Source organism: Medicago sativa, chromosome 2, assembly GCF_051527215.1.
Source record: "Medicago sativa cultivar Bolivia chromosome 2, Bolivia_mono, whole genome shotgun sequence".
Classification (NCBI taxonomy): Eukaryota; Viridiplantae; Streptophyta; class Magnoliopsida; order Fabales; family Fabaceae; genus Medicago; species Medicago sativa.
In genome coordinates, this window is record NC_140750.1 from 66,643,681 (window position 1) to 66,652,224 (window position 8,544).

The 8,544-nt window shown below is 30.0% G+C and overlaps 1 long non-coding RNA gene across 1 annotated transcript; it reads right to left on the reverse strand.

Annotated features, from left to right (window-relative positions):
• Positions 1-4,269: 4,269 nt before the first annotated feature.
• LOC146949890 (uncharacterized) lies at positions 4,270-5,285 on the reverse strand. The gene is made up of 2 exons (XR_015025444.1): positions 5,123-5,285; positions 4,270-4,484 (listed from the first exon to the last, which is right to left on the reverse strand). It is a non-coding gene; the product is annotated as an uncharacterized LOC146949890 (long non-coding RNA).
• Positions 5,286-8,544: the final 3,259 nt, after the last annotated feature.

The following is an 8,544-nucleotide window of genomic DNA, read 5'->3' on the forward strand; positions in this document are numbered from 1 at the left end:
ATTTACATTTTCTTGTCATGGTTTTACATGTATTATTTTTTTAAGCCTCGCAAAACATTGAGTATTCTCTGCTCCGCCTCTCCAAATTACAAGTATTGTTAGACGATCCCCAATGGTGAAGTTTTAACCATTTAAGACCCGGTATATAATATGTATCTCTATTGGGATTTTTTTTTTTGGGTTCTTCTAAGACTCAAACTCTCACTTACGACCTCTATTCTTAAGTGGACCTCACACTATTTTTTATTAGATTAATCATTGTATTGTTGGAATGTAAACGATGAAGAGTTATTAGTGAGACCCATTTAGACATTTTGTCGGTGGGTCTCTATTGAAGTGACTGAGTGCTTATTAGATACTGTTATTAAAAAATTATAAAAGAGTTATGTGTACACGTAAGACCCATTTAAAAACTTCATATTAAGGATCTCTATTATAGATTCTCTTACACCTTTTCAGGCACCAAGTATTGTCCAGCCTCTACGGGCTTCCCCTGAGTATCATCCCAGCCTCTCCAAGATTACCCAAGTGTTATCAAAGTCCTTCTATAGGCTAAACCCACCCACTTGAAAATGACTTACCTATTATATGACTTTCAAGGATTCTATACCCTACTAGGCAAATAGTCAAATGGTTGTGTCTAGGGATGGGAATAGCTTAGGCCGACCTACAGGGCCCTACGGTCTAGCCTACGACAGGCCAGACCAGGCCAAGCTTTTTTCTTAAATAGAGAAGGCCTATGCTCTTTCTTAAGCCTATTTAGTTTAAAAGGTCATGTCACATGCCTCTCAAAAAGCCTCTTAATTCTATTAGGCCGGCCTATTTAAGTAATATGAATAATATTATTTATTATTATATAATATTTTGTACTTTGAATTAAAATATAAATTTGTAAACTTTTTCAATAATTTAAGTTTTATTAGTATACATTAATTTTTTGCATATATAAATGTATTATTATAAACTAGAATAGAAATATGATACAATATATAGTCAAATTTCCTAAAACATCGTGTTGATTATCAAAAGAGAGTTTAATATAATTGAACTATTAGTTCGCTAGTCCATTTAAACTTAGATCACATTGCTTATTTAAATATGTTCATAAGATATAAGATTTTAAACAGGTTAGTAGGTCGTATCAAACTTTCAGAAGGCCAGGCTCAGGCCTAAAAAGTAGGCCTATGACAGGCCGCTGGTCAGGCTTAGGCTTTGAAAAAAATATGGCAGGCCAGACTTAGGCTTGCAAAGCCTAGCTCGATCGGCCTAACCTATTCCCACCCCTAGTTGTGTCTGATATATGTACACATTTATGGGGATAATTATATAAATGAGGATAGATAATATAATTTCTTAATTATAATATGATTACTCTATAAGAGAGGATATTCAATGTACATCTTACGTAATAGATTCTGTTCTATATATTCAACTTGAATACAAAATTAAACCATTTTAGAAGACATGGACTAAGTCTTAAACTTGAGCTCCATTTTCGGTCCATGACTAGTTTGTCAACTTCAAACTAATGTTGAAGATAGATTAAGTAGATCTTTATGATATATATATATATATATATATATATATATATATATATATATATGGGTTTTGCTAGAAGTCACCCATGAAGGTGTCTTCTAAAACTTGCCTTCAAGTTATTCTCCAACTGTTAGAGCTTCCAAAGTATCGCCAGTTACTTGCCTTCAATTGCTTGTTTTTATTATCGCTTGTCTGAATGGAACTATGGCGATAACTTTATTCTTTTCTTTTTTTTGGTAGTGGCCGGGGTTTGAACCCCAATGGAACTATGGCGATAATTTATTCTTCTTTTTTTTGGTAGTGGCCGGGGTTTGAACCCCGGACCTTGCATATTTTATTTTATGCATTGTTCCAACCAACTGAGCTAAGCTCACGAGGACATAACTTTATTCTTTTAATGTCAAATAAGTGTTTTTATATTTCAATTTATATGGTAAAATTCATATTACTTACTCCTTTCAATTCCTAATTGCAAGGTACAGATGGATGATCTTTCTACTCATACAAGGGTTTTACAGTTGTGTATATTTCTACTGACGATGATTATAATATATAATTGTTAATCACATTAAATTGATCTCAATATATCCCCTATCGCAAATATGAGTTAGGTTTACTAGATAATGTTGATGGTGATTATTTATCATAATTGTGTATGTTGCACTATAAATAGGACAAGTCGAGCGTTGAACCATGATAAAGTTGGAGATAACAGATGTTGATGGCCTTGGGGTAACATCGGTATGAAGGTCTAATGTAAATGCGGGAAAGTTTTATTGAAAATGAATATGAGTAAGTGAGAAAGGGTATAACTGACGAACTTTAGCTTAAAAGATCAAAACGACATTTATATAAAAACATAAAATCAAAGTATCAAACGACACTTAAGTAAAAATGGAGGGAGTATATTGTTGGGTGTTGTCTTTGGTGAGAGACCTGTATAGGTCTCCTACCGTGGGAGACCCCCTCCTCTTTTTTTATTTTTTGTTGCAAATCAATTAGAGACCATTGGATATATATATGAAAGACATTGAATGGTTGTGATGTATTGGGAATATGACCCACTAAAGTTAATATTTAAACATAAATCTCAATTTTAAAAAATGAAATGGAAATTGGAATTAAACTTAGGAAAGAGTGTTTTTGGAATATAAAAAATTAAAATTATTAAACTGAATATAACGTTATATCTAAAATTATTTTATTTTCATACACTCCAAAAAAACAATTAAACATATATTTTCAAAACAAAATTAAATTTTAATACATTCAAAATAATGTTTAATTTTACAGTTCCAAAAACAATTAAACAATTAAACATATGTTTTATTCAAAAAAAAAAAAAATAAACATATGTTTTTGGAATGTATCAAAATATAATGTTTAACTGAACGTTGTATCAAAATAAAATATAATTAAAACAATTAAACATATATAACGTTATATTTAATTATCAAACTTCATTATAATGTTTTAACATTATAATGTTCTAACAATTGTAACCAAAAAAAATAAAAAACAAAATATAACGTTTTCAAAACTGTTGCTGGGTTTTTAAAAAATTGTGACAATTTCCAAAACATCATTTTCTAAGTTTAATTCCAATTTCCATTTCATTTTTTTAAATTGAGATTTATGTTTAAATATTAACTTAAGTGGGCCATATTCTCTATACATCACAACCATTCAATGTCTTTCATGTATATCCAATGGTCTTTGATTGATTTGCAACAAAAAAAAAGAAAAAAAGAGGAGGGGGTCTCCCACGGTAGAAGACCTATAAAGGTCTCTCACCACAGCACCATATTGTTGAGTCTAGTGCACCATGATGTGTGTTATATGTGCAAAGATAAGTTACCAATTAATGAATGATCTAAGTTGAGTATAATTTTTATATTTACTAGACTCTTGACCCGTGCTACCGCACGGGTCTTTCCAAGAAGAAGTTAAACGAATAAGTCGTAACAATGTAAACATATATAGTTTAATAGAAGTCATATAAAAATTAAAAAATAAAATGAATTGAAAATTGATTTCATCGGTTATGGCCATTATTTGATGGTGAAATGTCAAAAATTTAAAATTACAAAACAGGTTGACACTATTAAAAATTACAAAAGAAATTAACAGAGATAAATGTTGCAATAAAAATAAAAATCTTCATAACATTTGAATCTTACCAAAACATCTATTTACTTTTAGCAGATCCAAAAACATACTCTCTCCGGTCACATTTATAAGCAAAAATGCACTTTTTAGGTTCATTGAATAAATAATGAATTTGGTCTATGTATTGACCAAATACATTAAATATTGAATGAATCTAAAAAGTGATTTTTTGCTTATAAATGTAACCGGAGGGAGTAATTTATTAAGCTTATTTGTTTGCTTTTTGATAACAAAAGTTAGGAAAATATTTTTTTTAAAAGGAAAATTAACACACATGTTAGCATGATCTCGAAAATAAAAATAAGTAGAACTATAACTAATAATTAAGACCCGTTAACTATAAAAAACCACATATTTTACTGATATTAACTAAAATTTGAAGTAAAATTGGTGATGTCCTTTTTTCAGTTTACAATAGGTGGTATGACACCCATGTACTTTTTTGGATGATGACTAAACCGATTGTTAGAGATTCCACATTGAGGCTTAAAGTCAATTATATAATCCAGAAGTATAATTATTTATATATAAGTTTAAATATATGTATTAAGTTTAGAGATATATACAAAGAATTTCCCATTTTTTACCATTAAACAATAGAATTTTCCATTTCAGAATCTCAACAATAATAATGTGGAGTGACTTAAACTTTCTATTTTTTGGTCATTGCTACTATCTTTCTTCCATTGAGAATCATGCTATGAGTATCCTATTTCTTTTCTCTTTCTGAAAAGCTTTTTGGTTACATTCTCTTTCTGAAATGCTACAATATGAATCTGTCAATGTGAAAGAAAAAAAATTAATACCAGTAAAAAAGAAACAGCTTTAACTTGTAAGAAGCAACAACACAATGATACATGTACACATCTCATATTCCCTAACACTTAATCAACACCCTATTTTATCTTTATGATCAAAAGTTTATGCATAAAAAAAACAACAAAAGATTCATATTCATCCAATAAAACACAATTAAGCTTTTTTTGCAAAAAAAAAAAAAAAAGATTCATATATTTCAAATGAGGATTAGTGCTATTACATATAGTTTTTTGGCTCCCCAATTCCATTATATTGGGGAAAAAATGTTGTGGAATATACAAAGAACTTAGATATCAAGGACTAAAGCTAATATTATTTCAAAAATAAAAAGGACTAAAACTAATATGCAAAATGGAGTTATATATACCCTTCTCAATGTCAGAGTCATGAGTGATCACTCTATTCAGATGGCTTCAAATAACACAATATACCCAACCTTTTGTCTCTGCATCAAAAGGCTCTGAAGTATTATCCTCCTTATCAATCATTGTTGAAGAATTTTTTTGGTAAAAATCCCCAAAAAGATTATTAAACTGTTTCTAATCAAACCCATAAAACAAAATAAAAAATGAAAATGAAAGATGATTCAACTTACATAATTTATAGAGGAGGGAATTTGGATGAATATTAAAGACAATACACACTTGAAACTGCAATAGTGAGGAGGGACAACATCAATGTAATTGTAGCCCAAACCATGTTGTCGATGAAGAACAGTCCTAAAACTCACTATTCCAAAGCAAATTAAGAAAACAATTTGTACCTTGAATGAATCAATAATCCATTTTAGCCATTCAGATACACATTAAGAAAAAGGTCAACAATTCAAGATAAACCAACTATCCTCGAAAGAAAAGGAATTGCACATGAATAAAAATGATGAGAGAAAATTACCTCAATGACAAAATATTCATGATTAGATTGATTAGAACAGAAATTGTATGGAAATCCATTAAGATTAACTGTACCACAAAGGTATGTGCACGCCACTATTTAAACCGGACTCATAGACAAAATGAATTTGAATCATGGTGACATGTGTACACAATGAATTGGAGAGTTGGAGAGACTTCTCGTGGAATACAAATTCACTTGCTGCATGGAGAGATATGGAAGGCCACATTAAATGTTTAATGGATCAGTGGGTAGTTGGCAGGAATGACCGAAATTAATGCAAGAAAATTTTGTTAATTTTGTTAACAAAGGTTGGAGCGATCTGTATTGTCAAAAAAATAGGAGTGGATATGCAACAGATAAATGGGAGTGGAATTTGTTAAGAAGGACTGTAGCGACAGATAAGAGTGGATATGCAACAGATTTGTTGTTTTTATTGTTAATAATATTTTGTTAATAGGAGTGGATAGGAACAATTTGTTAATAGGAGTGATTTTTTTATGTTTATCTGTTTAGTAGGAAACGATTAGGAACAATACGATTTTTGGCTTGCAAAAAAATAGGGTTAATAGGGTTAAACAAATCGGAATTAAGCTTTAGGGTTAAAACAGTAAATTTTAGCAATAGGGTTTAGGTTAAAATTAGAGCTAAAATAAGCTTTCGGGTTAACTTTTATAGATAAATAGATTAGGGTAGAAAATATTTGCTTCATAAAAAAAAAGGCAGGAGGATAGGAATAAAATTGGTGCGATGAATTTTTTTAGATGGAATTTGTTATGTTAAATAATTGCAAACTTAAAAGTGTAGAAAATATGTGCTTAAAAAAAAGAAGGATAGGAATAAAAAAAAAAGGAGGATAGGAATTAAAAAAAATAATAAGGATTCGGTTGGCCAAAAGGAGGATAGGAATAAAAAAAAAAGGAGGATAGGAATTAAAAAAAAAATAAGGATTCGTAAAAAAAGGAGGATAGGAATAAAAAAAAGGGGGATAGGAATTCAAAAAAAAAATAAAAATAAGGATTCGGATGGCCAAAATTATAGCAAACTTGATAACAAAATTCGGCTAGCATTAATTAAGTAAGATGATCAATGGCGCCTAAATGTGCAAGATCCAATGGCTCAGAAAAGTGGAGGGAGAAATGGGGGGAAAATATTAGGGTTAGAAATAGCTTTAGGGGTTAAGCTTTATTATATAAGATTTGTTAGGTTAATTCGGATGATAGGAAAACAAATTTTGGATTTAAGTGAATTGATAACAAATTTCGGATATGACCAAAATTATAATTAGAGATAAATATGAAATAGTTGTTTCGGAAAATAGAAGAGATAAATACGAAATAGTTGTTTCGGAAAATAGAAGAGATAAATATAATATGATCAATGGCTAAAATTGAATGGCGCCTAAATGCGCAAAATCCAATGGCTTAGAAAAGTGGATGAAAAAATGGGGGGGAAAATTAGGTTTAGGGTTAGCTTTACGGATTAAGCATTTACCACGGTTTAGGGTTTATTTTTATTGAGAGAAACAGGTTTAGGGCTTCGTATATAAACAGGTTTAGGGCTTCGTATATATAACCAAAATATTTGCTTCATAAAAAAAAGGCGAGGATAAGAATAAAATTTGTGCGATGCATTTTTTTAGATGAAATTTGTTATGTTAAATTGCAATCGTAAAAGTGTAGAAAATATTTGTTTCAAAAAAAAAAAAAAGGAGGATACGAATGAAATTTGTTAGGTTAATTTTTATTTTTTTTTGAAAGGGAAATTTGTTAGGTTAATTAATAAATAAGGATTCGGATGGCCAAAACTATAGGAAAACAAATTTCGGATTTAAGTGAATTGATAACAAATTTTGGATATGACCAAAATTATAATTAGAGATAAATATGAAATAGTTGTTTCGGAAAATAGAATAGATAAATAAGAAATAGTTGTTTCGGAAAATAGAAGAGATAAATATAATATGATCAATGGCTAAAATTGAATGGCGCCTAAATGCGCAAGATCCAATGGCTTAGAAAAGTGGATGAAAAAATGGGGGGAAAAAATTAGGTTTAGGGTTAGCTTTACGGGTTAAGCTTTAGTAAATAAGATATTGCTTATAAGTTTTCAATATGTTTGTGATTCTCACTTGTACGAGTATTTTTCAGATGTTTTACAGTGTACAAATTAAACTCAGCTAGAGTTCCAATGATATCTTTAGACTTAATTAGGAGTTGTAATCCTTAAGTGCAAGTCTTGTGTTAGTCTTTGACCATATGACATGAAGAATGTGTTCTTTTGTGAATGCTTAATAATTGTAATAAATTGAGTAGAATCGTATTAGTTGTATCATTTTTGGTTAAATTGTATGACATCTTTATCTTTATGAAAAGAGTGATGCTATATGTTGCGAAGACATATGCTTTTCTGCAAATTTGCCTTTCGTAGAATTTCACGAATGCTTTTCTGCTTCTCAACTATTGGATGATGCTTTGTTTTGATCTATTTTAGTTTTTTATTTATTTTTAGGGAAATGCTACATGTTGCAAGATTTTTTATCACAAGAACATTGCGACAATGAAAGTGTAACTAACTGCATCAAGATTTTTTTTTTAATTCCCATCTACCCCTTGTATTGTAATAATTCCAAGATCTAATGCCTTTGCTTTATTCATTATAGCTTCGTGAGGGGTTGGTTCGCTGCATATATCATTTTCCTTTTAAATTGCAGCAAAAAATGTCACGCAAATCCATCCCAAACCCATGCATTCCGGCTTTCAAAGAGTTTTAATTGAGAAGTGTATGTCGTGAAGCTTTCGTGAGCATATTTCTCGCGATATCTAACATTACTCGTTTTAATTGGCTAACCATTTACCCCACATCGTGTGTATTCCGGCCAAAAAGTACTTTAATTGGTTAAACTATTTCTCTATGGAATCGTGAGACAGTTCCTAACTATGCATATCATTCATCTTTTTAAAATGCAAAAAAAGTTACCACCCACATGCCCCTTGTTTTGTTATGCATTCACGTGTATCCTTTTTTTATGTAGAGATTAACGTGTATCCTTTTAACACTATAGGAAGACTTATTTTGATATTATATGAAGTATTTTTCAAAAGCTATATTTCACTATTTTTC